Here is an 18,076-nt window from a genome sequence, read left to right as displayed (position 1 = left end):
CAAGGGATACTTGAGTGCTAATACAAGAACCTGCAGAGTGAGTTAGTCTTACCTTTTCTGGGTCACCCTCATCTGGGAGTGTAATTAAAAGCCTTTAATAAGAGTACTTGCAACACTGAAGCTAGTTCCCAAAGAATGCTGTCAGACATTTAAAAAAGTCAAAAATATAACTTCTGCAGTGCCAGTAAGATGACGTTCCTGGGGAAATGGATGCAGAGAAGTGGTTCTTCTCATCCTCAGGAAGATGCTGGTCCTCCCAAGACTTGCACGTCTTCTCTCTTTGGTCACAGGCTAGACTATGGTGGTATACCGTGTTCTAAGCAGTAGACCAGGACATGAAATGCTTACCTGTCTTCTTTTGGATCTATAATTAAACTGGAGGACCAAGAAGTCAAAGCCCCAATGTGGAAGGAAGGTGGCTGAACTCTGAACCATAGAAGGGAATGATTGCATTCTGTGAGGTGAGAGTAACCTCTCAGCCACTGAGGTTGGTTCTCTCAAATTGCTAGTGTTGATAACAATAGGTTATATTAGCAAGAATGATGTCAAACACACAATGCTTATCCTCCTTAGAGTTTGTCTTCTAAGCCAATTACTCAAATCTTAAATATTATCAAATGTAAATATGTAATTTTGAAATCTCCAGAGAGTTGATTTGACTTTAGAGTTGAATTGCAAGTCACATTAATAGGGTATGCATGACCTGGGAGACAATCCCCTGTCTCCACCCTAGATGTAGCCAGTATGTGACTGTTAATATTGAGTACTAAGGACTGAGAGATGAATACATATACTTGCCCTATTTCTAATTTTAAACTGGAATCCATCTCCTGAACAGCCCCTGGAAGAGAATTTTCCAAGGATGGAAATGGAAAGGAAACGTATTCTGCTAAAGCATGGATGTTGACGAGCGTCTATTGAGGAACCTCGTCTTGGTTCCTGTTTCAGAGGAGCGGTTAAGGTGTAGCTATTTTAATTAGTCCACGGGACAGAATGGGTGAGTGCGGTTTGAGAGTTCTCTATTTATCCTCTCCTACATTGCAGCTCACAAAGCAGTGCTCCCTCTTGAGGCCCTTGAAATCTCAGTCCCAGAGACCATGCCATCTGCTGCTCACCTGTGCACCATGGCAGCAGATAAACAAGTCACCAGTAGGAGGTTTCTTGAAGGTTGTTTTTTCCATGCTGTCTTGTGCCTTTAACTTTCAAGTTCTTGAAAAGTGTGTTAAAGGAACTTCTTTTCCAGTAGTTACAGGGTTAAAGCTGAGCATATGTTCAGTCTCTAGTGATTCCCTGCGACTCTCAGGCAGCCACAAGTGTGCATTAATATTGCTGGTATGGACAGAACCCACACATAAACTGGAAACCTGGCATGTGAGGAATGCATGTTTCAGACCACTAACTGAAATTAGGTCGGTCATATTTCTTTGTTTCCCATTGAAGGCTGGTACCCCAGCCAGTGGTGCTTAGTAGAAGCAGAGCAAACAAGACTGACCTTGTCTTTTTATGTCCCCAATTCCTGCCCATGTGGGCAATAGCATTTTGGAGTGAATCAGAAAACAAAGCTGCACTAGTTTCCTTGTGACCCTAGCTGTCTCAGATGATGATTGAGAATTTTTCAGACACATACTCTTTACAATAATATTACTATTATTATCATTATCTTTAAGTAGTTATAGAAAGAAGATTCCATTCTACAAAACACTATATGAATTTCTTTTTCCTCCCACTATGGTGTCTTGGTCTAGGTAGGAATGGCTTGGCCATTAGGAAGTTGCGTTGGTTGTTGCTTAGATATCTGCCTTTGCTTCCCACTATGGTGTCTTGGTCTAGGTAGGAATGGCGTGGCCATTAGGAAGTTGCGTTGGTTGTTGCTTAGATATCTGCCTTTAACACCTGGATGTTCAGCTTGAACACCTGCAAAGGCTCTGTCCACATCTTGTGGAACAAACAGCAGAAGCATTGGTGTCGGTACAATGGATGGCCTCTGAACCATCCAGCCTGTCCTGAGGATGTGCATTGATTGTTGTGCCCAGGTCACAGGACCCCCACCAATAAGACCACCGAGAGTCAGACTTTACAGCTGTACTAAAGTTTTATTTAGTCAGGCTGCAGCTCAGGCCTCATCCTACACACTGACACAGCAGAGTCTAGGAGGAAAGCCCCAAGCTAAAGATTTTTCAGGGCATATGAAGGCACACAACCAACTAGGTGTTTGGATTACCACCACATTTTTCTCTGCTAGACAGAATTTGAGGATCTTAGGTTTAAACAAGCAACAAGTGGTCACTGCCTCAAGTACTTTAAGCCTTCATTGATCTCATGGGTCTACCTGATCTGCTGAGAAGCTGAGCTGCTAGTGATGTTGATGTATATAATGGCTGAAAGTCCATTGTTCCCTTCAGGTTCTGCTATGGCAGGTGTTGTTCATGAGGACAGAAAACTTCTTAGTTTCCTGTGGGGAGAAGAGTCAAGAATTATTTTCCAAGCACTTGTATTGCCTATTTTGTGTATATCATGAATTCCTTTGGATTCTTTGCTGGAGACTTCCCAGTCAGATGGGGTACATATTCCTGGGAGGTAATGGCCAGATTGGGGTAGAGTCTTCCAGGAGCTTGAGCAAGAGCAGGTATGAGGTGCTTCTCAAGACCCCTCCCCCTGTGTTTTTCTTCGGGGCTCAGTGGTGAGGGGTAGCTCATGCAGCATCTTTCTCTGATTCTTGTTATTAATGAAAAGGCAGGTAACATCATCTTGCTATGGACATATTCTCATATGGTTGGTCATGCAGCTTAGGCCCTTGCTCCTTCCTGGGTCTTGGTTGCTAGAGTTTGTTCTTCTACGACCCCTCTCTTATCATGAAATTGCTATTGTCCTTGGTTTTGGCATGGAATGGCATGGCATGGGGTGGGGCTGTCAGCTGTTGGCCTCAGCATTGGTATCCTTCCAGGGAGGGTTTTTGCTTGGCTGGGACAGTTTGTGCTCTGTGCCTGGTGTGGTCTCTGTCTACCATTTTCACAGTAAATATGGGATTTGTCTATCCTATGTGGGCTCAGAGTTAGTTTGGGACCCATACTTCGCCCGTGGGCAGGTGTTCTTCTGCTAAAAGCTTCATGACCATGAGATAGTAATGGTCCTTCTCCCTCCTTCTTGGATTTGTTCTTTCCTAACAATGCTTAGCTTCATTTTGAAGAGGAAATAGCCTTTAGCCTTCACTCAGATGAAGATAGCTTTGAGTAAGACCCACTTCTGCCAACTCCTGGGAAGCCAAGGTTCTCTCTGGAATCAAAATTTTTTTTGGCCTCTGCAAGACAAGACTCAAGAGGAGCCTGTATGTGCTGGGTCATTGGCCAGGCCCATGCCCACTCTTCAGGGTTCTAGTGTTTGGTAATATATATCAAGCATACAAAGTGTGGTCTTGCTGTATGAGTGATCATGTTTGCTCCACATTGTCTATGGCCTAGAAATTCTCTTGCTTCAGTGTCTAATCTAATTTCCTTATGCATCATCCTTCAGACTTCGCTTTGACTATGAAATCACCGTTAGAATGGGCCTTGGGTTTCCAGGCCACCTGTTTCTCTCTTCTATGAGTGATGGTGTCTGTGGGCAGGTGCTCTTCTAGCCCATATTTCAAAGGGTGGAGTCCTTCCCACCCTTTACCTTGAGTTTTATTCATTGGTCCATGCCCCCATCCTTTCAGTCTAGGTGGTAGGTCCAATTCCTGATTGATTTGGAATTACATCTTGGAATGGACTAATAAGTTTATATCCCTTTAGGGTCCTATAGTCACTTTCAGATATGACAGATAATCTGATTCCCTCCATTTGGCTGTTGGCTTCATTAGTCAATTTGGTCTCCACAGTCTGTGTGGAGGATACTTAGAGAAGATGATGTAAACAGCTGCTCATGTCTTGCTCACATCTTGCTTTATTCAGGCTTAATCATGGATCTGGTTGTTAGATGGGTTATGTCCATTGGCCAGGTATATCTCTCAAAAACTCCAGTTTATACACCTACATCAGAGACTTGGTGGAATAGGTATTGGAAGAATTTTCTGGTGTCTGTGATTACTATTCATGATTAGAAACGTGATCTGGAAAGGTAGCTGGCGGTGCCCCCGTCATGATAGGTGATGTTGGGACTTGGCTCTGGAAGTGTCCCCTCTGAGGCTGGTGGTCATCTGGGAAACACAGGGTGAGCCTGTAGGGCCCATGCTCAAAGCTAGGACCTCCATTCTGCTTACCTAGGGATCATAGACAGAGTGTCAGTGTGGTCCCAATCACCTGGATTGGATGAATTGCCAGGCTTTCTTAGTCGAGCTTCTTGGGACCTAGTGTAACTACTTTGCTCAATTACTACTTTTTCTTATGTATTATTATACCCAGATGCTATAACAGCTCATGGTAAATCTCATTGATCTGGGGCCTTGAGTTGATTCTCTGTAAAACTTTAAGAGTATTTCCTGCTGTGTGGCCTGTTATTGGTATCTTCAACCTTGGCCAGCTATTGCCCTTAACAGTTTTGGAGGCAGCTACCATAACAGAAGTGGAGTCATGAAGTTTGTAAGTTCCTTGCAATACCTAGGGCCCAATACCTTTTCAGTGAAATATCCTCTGCCTTTAATCTGATGCCCCTGACCTCTGGAAATGAGCTTTTGGTAATAGCTGTGTTTCTACACATAGAAATTGTACAAGGACATCTGAGATTTGTGAGTGCTATTCTTAGGTTTGATTCCTGAGATTCTAATCAAGGGTTTGCTGCCTGATACCATGGTACCAGTATTTGCAAGGAGTAACTGACAAGGGGACAATAGAAACTCAAAATTGTCTGCCTAATTGGCAGGTAGTGAAGGAATTGAAATGCCCTGGGATTTAGTGTGAGCAGCATCTGGTTGTAACTGGAAGTCCCCAGTCTGTTCTGGTCCTTCTCCAAGTCTGATGGCTCTCATTTCCTTATAGGGTGGTAAAGCACTGTTCTCATGTTGCAGGTAAGACTTTTCACATTCTTTGTTTCTACCAGGCTCTTAAGTTGCCAGTTCATGGGTCTATTTCTGTTTTTATAGGAATGTACAGGCATGTTGTAGGTTCTTGATTAATAATGGGGCCTAGGCTCCTCTGGAGGCTGAATATCCAGTGTGAAGATCCTTCATGGTCTCTGAACCCATTTTATAGGTGGGTTCCCCTTCCTACCCTATGAATAATTCAGAATCCCTTAGACTCAGATTCTTCATCCTTGTACTTCTGATGGTTGTCTAGGATTAGATGGCCAACCTTGTACATAGCTGGCAACTCTCCTCACCTGGAGCAAAGGAAGATTCATGGAGTAGTCCTGGAGTCAGATACTGTCATGGAGACCTACCAGCAGAGAGGCTTAAAATGGAATGGATTAAAGTATTCCTTGAAATGAACTCAGTGGTATACTGATGCAAAATGATGAACCCTAGTTGGATGTTATTTCTGTTAAAATGTTTCCTTGAATTCCTACTCTGGTGTTAGATTGTAAGATGTTCTTCAAACCTTTTCACTGACATTCCTGCATACCTATGGGGAAGAGTTTGATACTTATATGCATAGTATCATATATGAATTACTATCATTTCAAATGCTTTACAGTTCTTTGTGTAAGAACACTGGAAATCTCCTCCTAGATTTTTGAAATATTCAATATATAATATTCTCTCTTCTGGGCATCAAACACTAGAATTTATACATTCTATTGAGCTGGTACTTTGTGGCCAGTCTTCCTTATCCTATCTTCCCAGCCTCTGACTACTATTTTCCCAAGGTAAGATGCTTCAACATGGAGACCATAGATTATTGTTCTGTGCTTCAGCTCTGAACTGTTCCGGTTTCATGCATATTGCCATAAATGATAGCATTTGATTATGGCTGAATAGTATTCCATTGTGTATGCAAACTATATCCATTTGTCAATTGATGCCGAGGGTGAATCTATATCTTGTGAGTTATTCAAATTATTTTTAGTAATGCTGCAGTAACACAGCAGTGCAGACAGGACTTTGATCTCTGCTATATACCCAGTAGTGGATCCCATGGTAATTGTGTCTTTAAATTTATTATTTTTTGCCTGACTTGGGAAGTCCTCCAGGCAGTCCTGGGTACTCTCCCTGAGCTGCTTCTGCTCAAAGCTAACACTCTACCCTTTTGCACCAAAGTACCACTTCTGGCTTTTTCTGTTTATGTGGTACTGAGGAATGGAACCCAGGCTTTCATGCATGCTAGGCAAACACTTTACCACTAAACTGCATTCCTAGCTCATGTCTATAAATTTTAATCATACTTCCATACAGTTTTCCATAAGGGTTGTACTACTGTACCAATAGTATATAATGTTCTTCAAAACCTTTAAACTTAAACACACTTCTAATTGGAGAGGGGTGATATCCATTGAGGCTTTTTGAGTTATATAATCCTAATTAACAATATTTTTCATAGGCCTGCTAGGTAATTTGCAGATTTCTTGCACTATCTATTCAGGTCTTTTTTCCACTTGCAATTGTATATTCTCTTGATACTGAATTTATAATTTCTGCATATTATGCCCTCATCAGCTTGTTTACACATGTCTTCTTCCACTCTCTAGGTTTCTTATGCTGTTTCTTTTGCCTTGCATAAAAGTTTTAATTTGATGTAGCCGCATTCATTTGTTTTTGCTTTGGAGATCTTACTTTTCAAAATCCTTGCTCAGACCTGTGATACGCAATATTCCCTGAGGTCTAATTCAGAAAATTCAAAATGCTCCTAAATGCTCACACAATGCCAGAAATGGAAAATTCTACTTGACCATAGATGACAGGTTGTTGTCAAAACCCAGGCATACCAACTGCACAAATGAGTTCAGGTTTGTGTAATGTACACATATACAAAATATAGCAATTTCATCTTTCCCTGTTTAAATTTGGTCATTTCCAATACATCCCCATGATCTGACATCCAAAACATTTCTGACCAAGGCATTTGGAGAAGGATGACTCACCCTGCATGAGTCTCATTGTTTTGAGTCCAATGTTTGGATTTTGCTTGGAAGTCTTATATTTTGAGTTGATTTTGTGTATGAGTTAGAGGTCTAGCTTCCAAGTATGACTATCGAGTTTTCCCAGCATGATATATTGATGAGGACCTTCTCACTGTTGTGTACTTTGGGCTTTTGAAAATCAGTTGCCTATAAATACTGGTTTGTTTCTGGTCTTTGTCCTGATCTGCTGTTCTTCTGCCAGCACCATGCTGTTTGGGTTCCAAAAGCTTTGTAGTATATTCTGAGGTCATACAGACATCTCATTGCTTGGGCATCTGGAAAGTTGGTCTGCAAGGTTCCTGTTTGGTGTAAAACGTGATCTCTCCCTCATACATGGTGCTTCCATCCCTGGACTTGGGCACCACATATACCTTGTATGTGGCAGGTGGTATATACATTATGTGACTGTCGGAGGTCAGGGTCGAACCCTTTCTTTGATCTTTAATCTTACAGGTATATTCTAAACCTGTTGTTGTCCTTCAATACCCTTCAAGTTTTGTGCTATTATTTGTCTACTTTACTCTCCAGGTATGGCACAACATATACTAGGCTATGTTGCTCATGGTGGCAAGTTGTATGGCCATCTCTAGGGGAACCATGAGGGCTACAGCATCTCCATCTATTCTGGGATGCAGCTTTCCATCCTGTTGGCTTATCTTGCACAACTAGCTCTCCCTGCAAGTATAAGCCTTGTGCTCCCTCCTGGGTGCCTGGTTACCCTACTTGTGTCCTACTCGGCTTTCCCCATTCTGAAGCACTTCTCCTGTCCATGGCCCTGCTGCCCTGTGCATTGTGCCTGTTAGGCTACTTCTACCTGGTTTTCTTAAGTTTTGGTGAGGGTTAGAGATGCTTCTGTCTTGGTACTGCCTCTTGATAAGTCACATGCTGCTTCCATGATGTGGCTTTGTTGGCGAGGTCAATACAACTGTCATTGGTCTGGCCTCCAGAGGGCCTCCTAGCAGCAGCTCCCCAGTGGAATCAAATGGAATTCTCCTTTGCACTCTCCTGGCTTAGCCTCTTAGGCTTAGCATAGTCTCCTGTTGGCTTTATCTTCCCATTGCTCCTGAGTCCACTTCCCTGTTATATCTGCATAAGTGGCAGGAAATTCCCATGCTTTCTCTTTCTCCAGGCATGTGGGCTTTCTTCCTGTGATTGCTCAGGACAATCATGTCCCAGAATCTTCTGGTGATATCCACAAACTTTGGAGTAGATGACTATTAGGACATTATGGGGGTTTGTAAGTTTTAGGGAACTATTTATATAATCTTCCAGCTATTCATCAGCTAAAAGATTGATAGCTAAAGATTTTCCTCCCATTCTGTGTGTTGTCTCTTGAGTGTGACAATTGTCTGTGTGTGTGTGTCAGATTTCCCCTAGCAGTTTCAGGTCTTCACCATAAGATCTGTGATCTATTTTGAATAGCTTGTCAGGGTGAGAAGAGAGGGCTCTACCTTCAGTCTTCTACATGTTGCTATCCAGCTTTCCCAGCACCACAGCTTTTTAAAAATATTGTCAAGGTGATGTATAGAAGGGTTACAGTTACATAAGTAAGGTAATAAGTACATTTCTTGTTGAACTTCTTACCCCTTCCCTCGCTTTTCTCCTACTTTCCCTATCTCCCCAATCCCCCCTCAAGTTGCATATTGTCTTGTGTATGTCACTGTTGCATTGGTTCCCCCCTTTTCCTTTGTCTCATGACTCTGTTGTTCACTTCTCTTTCTAATTCAAATAAACATATATACAATCCAGGGTACCAAAATCAAACACAGTGACAACAGGGGATGGATATACCATAGGGAGAAGAACAGACAAGACAAACAAGAAATCACATAGTACATTAAAAACAACAAAGAAAAACCTCTGTGTCCATATTTTGGAGTTCATTTCCTTTAGCATCATCTTATATGGTCATATGTGCATAGCTTTTGAGCTATTCTGCTCATCTGATAAGATTACCCTAGACATATACTAATTATTGCCAATAAGGGAAACCATGGACCTGTGATTCTTTGGGTCTGGATTGCTTTATTTATCATATCACAATGTGGTCATAATTAGCTTAACTTTTTAATGCTTTGTTTACATTTTCATAATTGGAATTGGCCTGTGACTTGCCTATCCAGAACTTTCCATTGCATTGAATCATTCTGTCTCAAAGTGGTAAAGTACAGTTAAGGTTACATTTTCTGCAATGTGTGGAAACAACTAAGCTTGGAAAGAAGGGTTTGTTTCCTAGTCCCTCACGCCGACCCTGTGCAAATTTTTACCAGTCATGACAGGAAATCAAAGAGGTGGTGTAACCAAGTCTGGCTATGCAGCACCTCATCCACCACTCCTATCCCTTTGGAGACTGTCCTGACAATACATGTCTTTTCAAGCATCTCTGGTGTGGGAGTCAAGCACACTTTTCCTATAGAACAGCAGAGTCTGTGGCACTGTGGCTCAAGTGGTAAAGCATTAGCCTTGAGCTGAAGAGCTGAGGCACAGCACCCAGGCCCAGAGTTCAAGCCCCATGACTGACCACAAAAAAAAGAACAGAGGAAGCTGTATGGGGACCATTTCTAAGAGCTTCATGTCTATCAACCCTTTGACTTTAGTTAAATAAGACATAGTGCACTTCTCTAGATTCTTCTTTGCTTTTAGCTTTTCTCTTTGATCAGAGCAGTATACTGCCATTAAGGAAAGCAAAGTCATTCATCAATGACTTCATGGTTTCATCTCTGGAGATGGCTACAGAGACAATTTGGTACTTCTTCTAGTTCCCTCTATGTGGGAAATGAGCTCAGATTGCATATGCTGTCTTATAACCTCTTTCCTTCACTCTGTCTGCTCACATTGGTGAGTGTTGGTACTTTAGCTTTTGCCCTATTGACCCCAAGAAATTTTCTGGTTTAAAAATTCACAACTTAGTGGCATGTCTTGTATCTGTTTAGATCTAGTCTGAGAGTAGATGGAGAGTCTTATTTCATCTTTTAGAGATGCCTTGTTTTCTAGGATGGTTTGGCTTCTACTTCTTAATAAGCCTTTATTCTTAATATCTAGAAGCATCTAAATGATTGACTTATTCTAGCCAAAAGAATCTATCATGTTCATAATGTTCCATGTGGAATAATAGCAGATGATACCATTAGTGCTGGTATTTCCACAATATTTGAGTGGCAAAAGTCTGTTTCATTTTCTCCTGATTAAGCAAGAATTTCAAAGTTCCCAATGGGAGGCCAAGGCCAAGTTTGAGGAGAGATAGGAGACCAGCAAGAACAAGTGTTTTTCCAGAAGCTGCAGTTTTAGACATTTTCTGTTCCCATTATTAAAAATTGGGGGGGAGGGGAGGTTAGAAAGCCAACGTTCTACGTGGTCATTAGCTAGTAAATGGTAGTTTAAGACTATCTCTGGAGATCGACAGTGCTTGCTGTCTACATTTGGGATGCAGAGTCTCTTAGAGGGGAAGAAGGAAGAGCTGGCTCCTAATTGTGCCACTTCTTTGTGTCTTCCATATCTCCTGAGTGAGCAGAAGCCACTTCACTTGGTGATACCCAAGTACTATGGGTGACTTTGATCAGATTGTATATTTTCTCTCAGGGGCCTGCTCCTGGGGCCCTGATTGATGCCCAGTAGCTCCCCTTCATTAAAGAGTTCTTCTATCTACTTATATTTCTATTGTAGTCCCAAGCACAGTCTTCTGGGGGCGAGGGCTACTTGGACTAGATGGAACTCACAACTGACTGCTATGTAGCAGGTCTCCACTGACAGGGCTTCAGCAATAGACATGGCAGGGATGGAGAGGTAGGCCTTCTCACATGAATGAGGCTGAGACTATAGCAAACTTAATGGTTAGATGGGACTTAAAGGTCTAGTTCTTGGGAGATAACATCTCAGGATCTTCTTGTAGCTTCACAAACTTATACAACATCCGCCTGGAGAATCTGAGACTATTCTGACACTAGCTTTAAGCTCTGAGGTGGGGAGAGAACCTGTACCTTGGAGGTGTAGAGAGACAGAAGTTCCTGCTGGATGAAGCTGGCTCAGCACCCTGAAAGCCTTAACCCTGACATTATTGACTTACCTGTATCCTAAGGAGGAACTTGCATCTGATCAATATACAACATTGCTGGTCACAATGGTAGCATTTGAGGTGAAAGGAAAAGAAACCACCACGATAGATTACCTTAAGAAGTTTGGCATGGCCCATGGGGGCTGTTCCCCAAGAGGTCAGGCCAAATGCTTTTCACGGGTAACATGCAGTGATTGTGAACAGGAGTCCTACCACTCAGTGAAACTGTCTGTGCCTTCTCTCTTTAGTCTAGAATTCTAAAAGGAAACCCTTGACTACTCTGCTATTGAGAATTGTCTTCATTAGAAAACATGCATCATTAAGAATCAGTGATCTGGGCTGGGAAGGTGGCTCAGTGGTAGAGTGCTTTCCTTGCATGCCTGAGGCCCTGGGTTCGATTCCTCAGCACCACATAAGCAAAAAGAAAAAAGCCGGAAGTGGCACTGTGGCTCAAGTGATAGAGTGCTAGCCTTGAGCTGAAGAGCTGAGGGACAACGCCCAGGTCTAGAGTTCAGGCCCCAGGACCGGACCCAAAAAAAAAAAGAATCAGTGATCTGGTAGAGCTGCTTCTAGCCTTGGTTTAGTCAGATAGGCTTTTATATTTATTCAAGAACTGTCTAGAAGATGAGAAAAGTCAACCAGAGTTGATACCCTCTTGAATTAGTGTCTGTGTTGGCCTTATCAGAGACAAAGGAGTTGATCACTCTTCTGACTTGTCATTAGACTCCTGCTTGGCCTACATAGGTGGCTCAGGATCCTACCTCCTCCATGGACAATGTCTGGGATTCTATTGTTGGAGAGTGAGGCTAGATGCAGGGGTCCAAAAATCGTGGTTGCTGTTCATCCTGTGGCCCAAGGGACAGCAGCTTCCAGGAGAGCAGGAAGATGGGGTACATGTGTCAGCATCACTAAAGGGCCTGGTTGATCCTGGACAATGGCAGCTTGGAGATTAAGATGCCAGTGTTGGGACAGTGTCAGGAATGAGACAAGAACCCAAGTCCAGTTCCAGCACTGTGTGCCCATGGCCTGCCAGAACTCTTCCTTACAATCTGTCTTATACCTCAAGTGGAGACAAAAACAGGAGGCAGCATGCAGTGTCTAGTCTTCCTTTTACCGAGGTGCTCTGCCATGCTGTATATCTGTATATGGGGACTTAATCTTGGTCCCCTGATCTGCTTTGTGCTTTTTCTCCCAATTTCCTGGCTATTGTACTCATTCACCTGAATTTTTAATGTGTTTTTATAGGCTGTCTTTCTGTGACTTCTTTCCCTACCTCTGACGTGATCTTCTACTTCAGGATACGTCAGTAACCAATTTACTGAACTGGCTGAACTAGCTTTAGCCATCTTAGGACAGAAGTGGCCTTGGACTACTGAGATACTGGGACCACTTCTTTTCCAGCCACAATTCAGTGTGTTGTCTGGTGATGTTTTCAGGGAGAGCTTGGATCACTACCATCATTGCCATCATCTTCTTGGCTACTCAGATACTCTTTCTATTCCTCCTCCTGAGCATTGTTTTTCTTGTTTTTAATATATTAAAAAGCAACATTGTACAAATGCTGTGACTAGTAGGAAACAGATCCACAATTTTCAGTGAATAATTTTTTTCGGTCTTGTGGCTTGAACTCTGGGCTTGGGCCCTGTCTGTGCGATCTTCAGTTCAAGGTGAGCGCTCTACCGCTTGAGACACAGCACCACTTCCAGTTTTCTAGTGGTTTATTGGAGAAAAGGATCTCACAGAGTTTCCTGCCCAGGCTGGCTTTGAACCATGATCCTCAGATCTCAGCCTCCTGAATAGCTAGGATTACAAGGGTGAGCCAGCCGCAACTGGCTTCATTGAATTTTTATAAACAATTCTGCAGTGAAACATTTTTAACAAGATTTAAAACTTTTTAAATCAGAAATGTTGACTTGCCAATAACAGCGCACACACACACCCAAGAGCAACCTGTACAAGCTGTATAATAAACTGTGTCCTTACCCTCCGGCCTTGAGCACATTGAAAATTTACAATTTTTGAAGTCTGAGAGAAACACATAGGGGACTATGATTGGTCCCTGATGCTCTAGACAAGGGGGGAATGAAGAACATAAAAAAAATCATGTAAAGGCAGCACCTAACAGCCATTTTTGCTTCTGTATGAATTGCTTTGTGCTAGATGATTGTATGGTTTTTGTATGATTTTAACTGTGACTGGTTTTAGTTACTTAGTAGTGGAATGTCAGCCTGGGAGCCTAGAGTTGCTTAGTAAAAGATTTCAAAGGGTTTAACAGCCTTGACCAAGGGCGCAAAGTCCTCAGAATCATCCCCAAAGCTGCAATGCCCTTCCCGGAGGCTGGGGCAGTAAGGCCCTAGGGAAGAAATATAATGTTTTAAGAAACCTAAGCAACTCCATTTTTGTTTAACACTCCATCTCAATTCTGCGACTTGACTCGTGATCCATTTTAGCCCCAATGCTAGGAATTTATGACAGAAAGCCATGCACAATTCTTGGAGCCATAGATGGCGTTTGCTTAAGGCAGGTGTTAGCCCCCAAGTGGTGTTGCCCCCCACCCACCTAGGACTGAGAGTTTCTAACCAACTCATTCTTCAGAGCCCGGGGCGAGACATGCTGTGCATTCTGTTGGTCTGGGTGTGACTCATAACCTTTTTCAGTCAAGCTATGGACCAAGGACATTTTTTCTGTAAAGATCGACCAATCATTATTTGCCCAGTTTAGCTTGCTTTAAATGTAAATGTTAACCAATCATGTAATTTCTAATGTAAAAGTTCCTTAAAGTTGTTTGTTCAATACTATAAAAACAGCCCTGATTCTTTGCTCAGGGCCTCTTAGCATCACCAGTTACCGTGTGCGCAGAGGACCATGCTCGAGCTTGCCATAAACCGGCTCTTTGTTGCTTACATTGATCGTGGTCTCTGGTGGTCTTCTGGGGGTCCCCGAATTTTGGTATAACAGCTTGGGGTCTCCAAAGCTTCTATGAATCTTTTTTCCCAAAAAGGAGTATTTTTAGTAAAATACTATTGACTATGCATTGATATTTTTTCTCTATAGAACCTTGGGAGGAATTTGAAAGAGACACACACTGGTATAGAATCTCAGGGACTCTCTAGATTATGTGACCCTCCAGGGCTAATTCCAGCCAAGCTCTTCTGCCACTTTGTGCTTCCCTGTGGAGATTCCTCTTGAGATTGCTCGGTTCCCTTCATTGCTGACCATATGCTGGAGTCACTCTGGGAAGGGGAAGCAAACAGCCCCCACCCACTGCCAATATTTGTAGCTCTTCTCATAACCATGGGTGCTGTCCAGAGACTTGCCATGCCCGATGGGGCCTCCACATCGTTCTTCAGACTCTCTCCATCAAGAAGGTCCATGAAGCCATCATCCTCATCACACAAACTGGCTGACACAGGTGACTGGATTGTGAAAAGAGGAACAAAATTCCCTGGCTCACATGTCTTTCATGTGAAGAAAGCATCCGAGCTGGGGCTGTGTTCTGCCTCTTTGAGAAGTCATCTTTACCCTCATTTAGGCCATGGGCATACAGGCAACCATGAGATACAGGTGTTATGAGCTTCTTAAACTCAAATGCTTCTTTTTTCTTGTTTTCATCCTGGTCAATGAGCTGAAAGATACCATGTTCCAGAGAATCAGAATGGCTCCTATGCCAAGCTGGTCTATACCTCAAAATCTTCTAAGGCAAGGAATCTATCCTCATAATTTATCCTCTTCATGAGATTTTCAAGGTGTTCTTTTCTGTCCAAGGGTCCAGGAGAATCCAGACAGAAACCTGCATCAGTGGATTCAGAAGAGCCCGTTCCCTGAAGACTGCTGTTGTTTTACACCTCCAGTGGCTGCTCACACTCACTGCTCAGCCCAGTCAACTGGTTCATCCTGATCACCAGGTTGGTGACAGGGAACATTTCCCCCAGCAGCAGACATGTCCAACAAGGCCTGGACCAAGGACTATAACATGGTTTGAGGAGGACTGCAGGCAAAAAGCTGTCATCCCCCAATCCTCTGGATTACAGAGCTGAACCCTCCACTCTCAACCCCATGCAATTTTTTGATATTCCCTATTTCCAGGCTATTGCACTCATGACCTGGGTGTGTGTTTTTCTTTCTTAGAAAAACAACATTTGTATTTTATTGTCAAAAACTTTATACAAACACTTCTTTGTGCAGACAAAGCAGTGTTAAATTATTCACCATCATTTAAGGAAATAAACCACTTAACAGAACAATGACTATACTTATATCTGTATAAAAATAAGATACATTTTTACAGAATTCACACTGCCGTTCTTATAGCAATAAAGAATACACAACTATAATAAAGTACAATCTATCCTGACCATGGTTTGCTATGAGATACTGCTAGGGCATTTTCGTGTGTGAAAGAATTTCCACATAGCTCTTCTCAAAAGAAAATATCCTCTGTGTTTCCATAGACCTAGTTTGAAGAACCCAAATCCTAATCACTTGGGATTGAGTGCACACTCCTGGCCTCAGGATGACACGGAGGTCAGGGTCCGTGTCTGCTGTGGCCCAAGCGGCTGCCGCCGTGGTGCTTGCCCTTGTAGACCCCTCGAAGGAGCAGACCGTTGCCCAGGTCCCTGTGCTGACCCCTCTCATGTCTGTGCTGCCTAGCAGCGTAGGAATGATCGCAGGACTTGCCCTAATTCAAGAACAGGACTTTTTCCTCCTATGGCCAGGTCTGTTTGAGCGTTGTCTCTGGTGCACTGGCCTCCAGGTGAGGAGAGGCGTGGTTGTGGTGGCCCAATGGCCCTCCCTGTGGCTGGGGGACCTGCTGGGGGACCTCAAGCTGTATGTCCCAGGCCAGCTCCGCCTGTTGCTGTAATGTCTTCTGGGAGTGTGTGATCTAGACCCATGACCCCGTTCATGATCTCAACTGGTTCACACTTCTGGTCTTGCTGTCTTGTTGCTTCTCTTGCTGTCTTTTCTTATATCATGGTAAGAGCTTTAGGAAGCCTGCTGTCTGTCTTCAGGTTCCTTTTATTAAGTTGAAGCTCCAGAGTTTATTCATACTAGAAGATTTCATGTTCTTGCTGACTAATTTCATACTGGGTTAGGTGTTTGTACCCTTCCCTACTGACAGCAAGCCCAACTAAATTGTGTGATGGTGTATTTTGAACAGAAGGGTCTTCGTTCATACATGGGAAAGTGTTTCTGACTTCTGTGACTGGGGACAAAATGATAATGGGAAACCAGGCCAGAGAACTGAGATCTTGGGGAGCCAGGTGACCGGATGGGATTCCTGCTACCACGTCCTAGTGTGCCCTAAGAAGAATTTTATTGAGTTCAGTTCAGGGAGAAGGGCAACTACAGATCAGTGCACACACGAGGGTATTAATCTATTCTTGTGGTTATAGACATTAATGAGGTAAAATTTGTATACATAGAAATAATTGACTCCTTTATTATTAGGGAGCAAAAGGGAATAATAAAACATTCTTTCCATAAAACAGACATCCACCTTATCCTCAAGGCCTTAAACTCATCGTGTTCAAGCAGCTCCCCACTCACTTGAGGTAATAACTTTTACCTCTGTCAGCCTCGACCGTTAGGCCTTACTTGGGGTTAGCTCTGAGCATCCAGAGGACACTTCGAGCTGGCATTCCAAGCTCTTGAACCCTGTCAGGTTCACAGCTCAGCATCAGAGGCCCTCATGGTGTTAACAGACAATTGAAGCCATATGTTGGAAGAACTGGCAAATTCTGACTCAGAGGCCCAATGTACGGTGACATTTTCAGGTTCCTCTTTGACCATCTTCACACTCAGGGACGCCAGGGACTTCTCTTTGGCTTTTACTTCTCTATCTAGGTGATGACAGCTTGAAGGCCCAGGCAAAGCCACCCAAGGTAGACAGGGCTGGGGTCTCATCCAGATTCAGTCCCTTTGCTTTCAACTTGGCTTCCTGAAAGGCTACTCTTCCCTACTTCCCTTTCTAGAAATTCAGTTAGGCTTTTTCCTGGTGTATAGCCAAAGCATCTCTATGCATATTTCTTGAATTTCCTATTCTGTAGTGCCAAAAAAAGAAACCGGTGGGGAGTAGTGGGCAGTTAAATCTGGAGCGCCCTAGTCGCCAGGTAGATGCACACACACACACACGATATGGTCTCTGGTTGGAAGTGGACAAAAACATTGGTCACAGACTATCATTCATGTAATTCCATCAAGGACTACCCAGGTAGTCTGAATGAGGGTTTGATCACATTCACATTTTAAGACTTGTAAATACATAGCAATGATCGTCTGGGGTGCTTGACATGCGCACAGATCCCCAGCTCCTTCAGTACCCTCGGCTCCACATTGATAACTTGGATTTGCTGTTAATGTTGTTCTGGGCAAGGACCAGAGGGCTTGGAGTCCTTTTTCTTTACTGGTGGAGGTGGGAGAATACATTTATCACATCTTTTATCCTCCTGGCCGCTTCTGAGATTTCTGATGCAAGCTAGCCTTGAAGGACCATAGTAAGGAGGTGTCTTCCTAAAGGGCAGGACTCTGGGTTGTCACTTTGTCTAGTAGGACAGACAAATGGTCTAAAATGAAGTCATTCTAACTTAGGAACTTAGAAGTAGCAACATTATGATTTATGATGAGGCTGGGTCAGGGAATATACAGGTGGAGTAAAAACATGGTATCCTTGAATACTCAAAGTCCTGACCATGAGGAGACTCAGATAGTTGAACAAGATGGCTGCCCTCAGATGGACCTGCATCTTTCCCTAGCCATTCTACTGCTGACTGAAAAAAAAAGACTCACAGATAAAGTACTCTGGAGGCAAGGATCCATGGGTAGGATCCATGACTTGACTGTCTTCAAAAGGCTGAACTAATACTGCTGCAACAGTGACCCTGATAAACTTCTTGAACCTGGGAGGCAGCAGCCATCCAAAGGCCAATTGCTGGCATTGGACTGCTGTGATAGGATGGAGCAACTTGCCTTTAAAAGATTCTTGCTTGGATTTTTACC

At 43.2% G+C, this 18,076-nt stretch overlaps 2 pseudogenes; both read right to left on the bottom strand.

Annotated features, from left to right (window-relative positions):
- Positions 1-13,326: 13,326 nt before the first annotated feature.
- Positions 13,327-15,295, bottom strand: LOC106001025 (annotated as a pseudogene).
- A 310-nt stretch (positions 15,296-15,605) lies between these two features.
- LOC106001024 lies at positions 15,606-17,822 on the bottom strand (annotated as a pseudogene).
- Positions 17,823-18,076: the final 254 nt, after the last annotated feature.

This window comes from Dipodomys ordii, unplaced genomic scaffold (assembly GCF_000151885.1).
Source record: "Dipodomys ordii isolate 6190 unplaced genomic scaffold, Dord_2.0 Scaffold259, whole genome shotgun sequence".
Lineage (NCBI taxonomy): Eukaryota > Metazoa > Chordata > Mammalia > Rodentia > Heteromyidae > Dipodomys > Dipodomys ordii.
The sequence above is the reverse complement of the archived record's forward strand: the minus strand, read 5'-3'. Positions and strand labels throughout refer to the sequence as shown.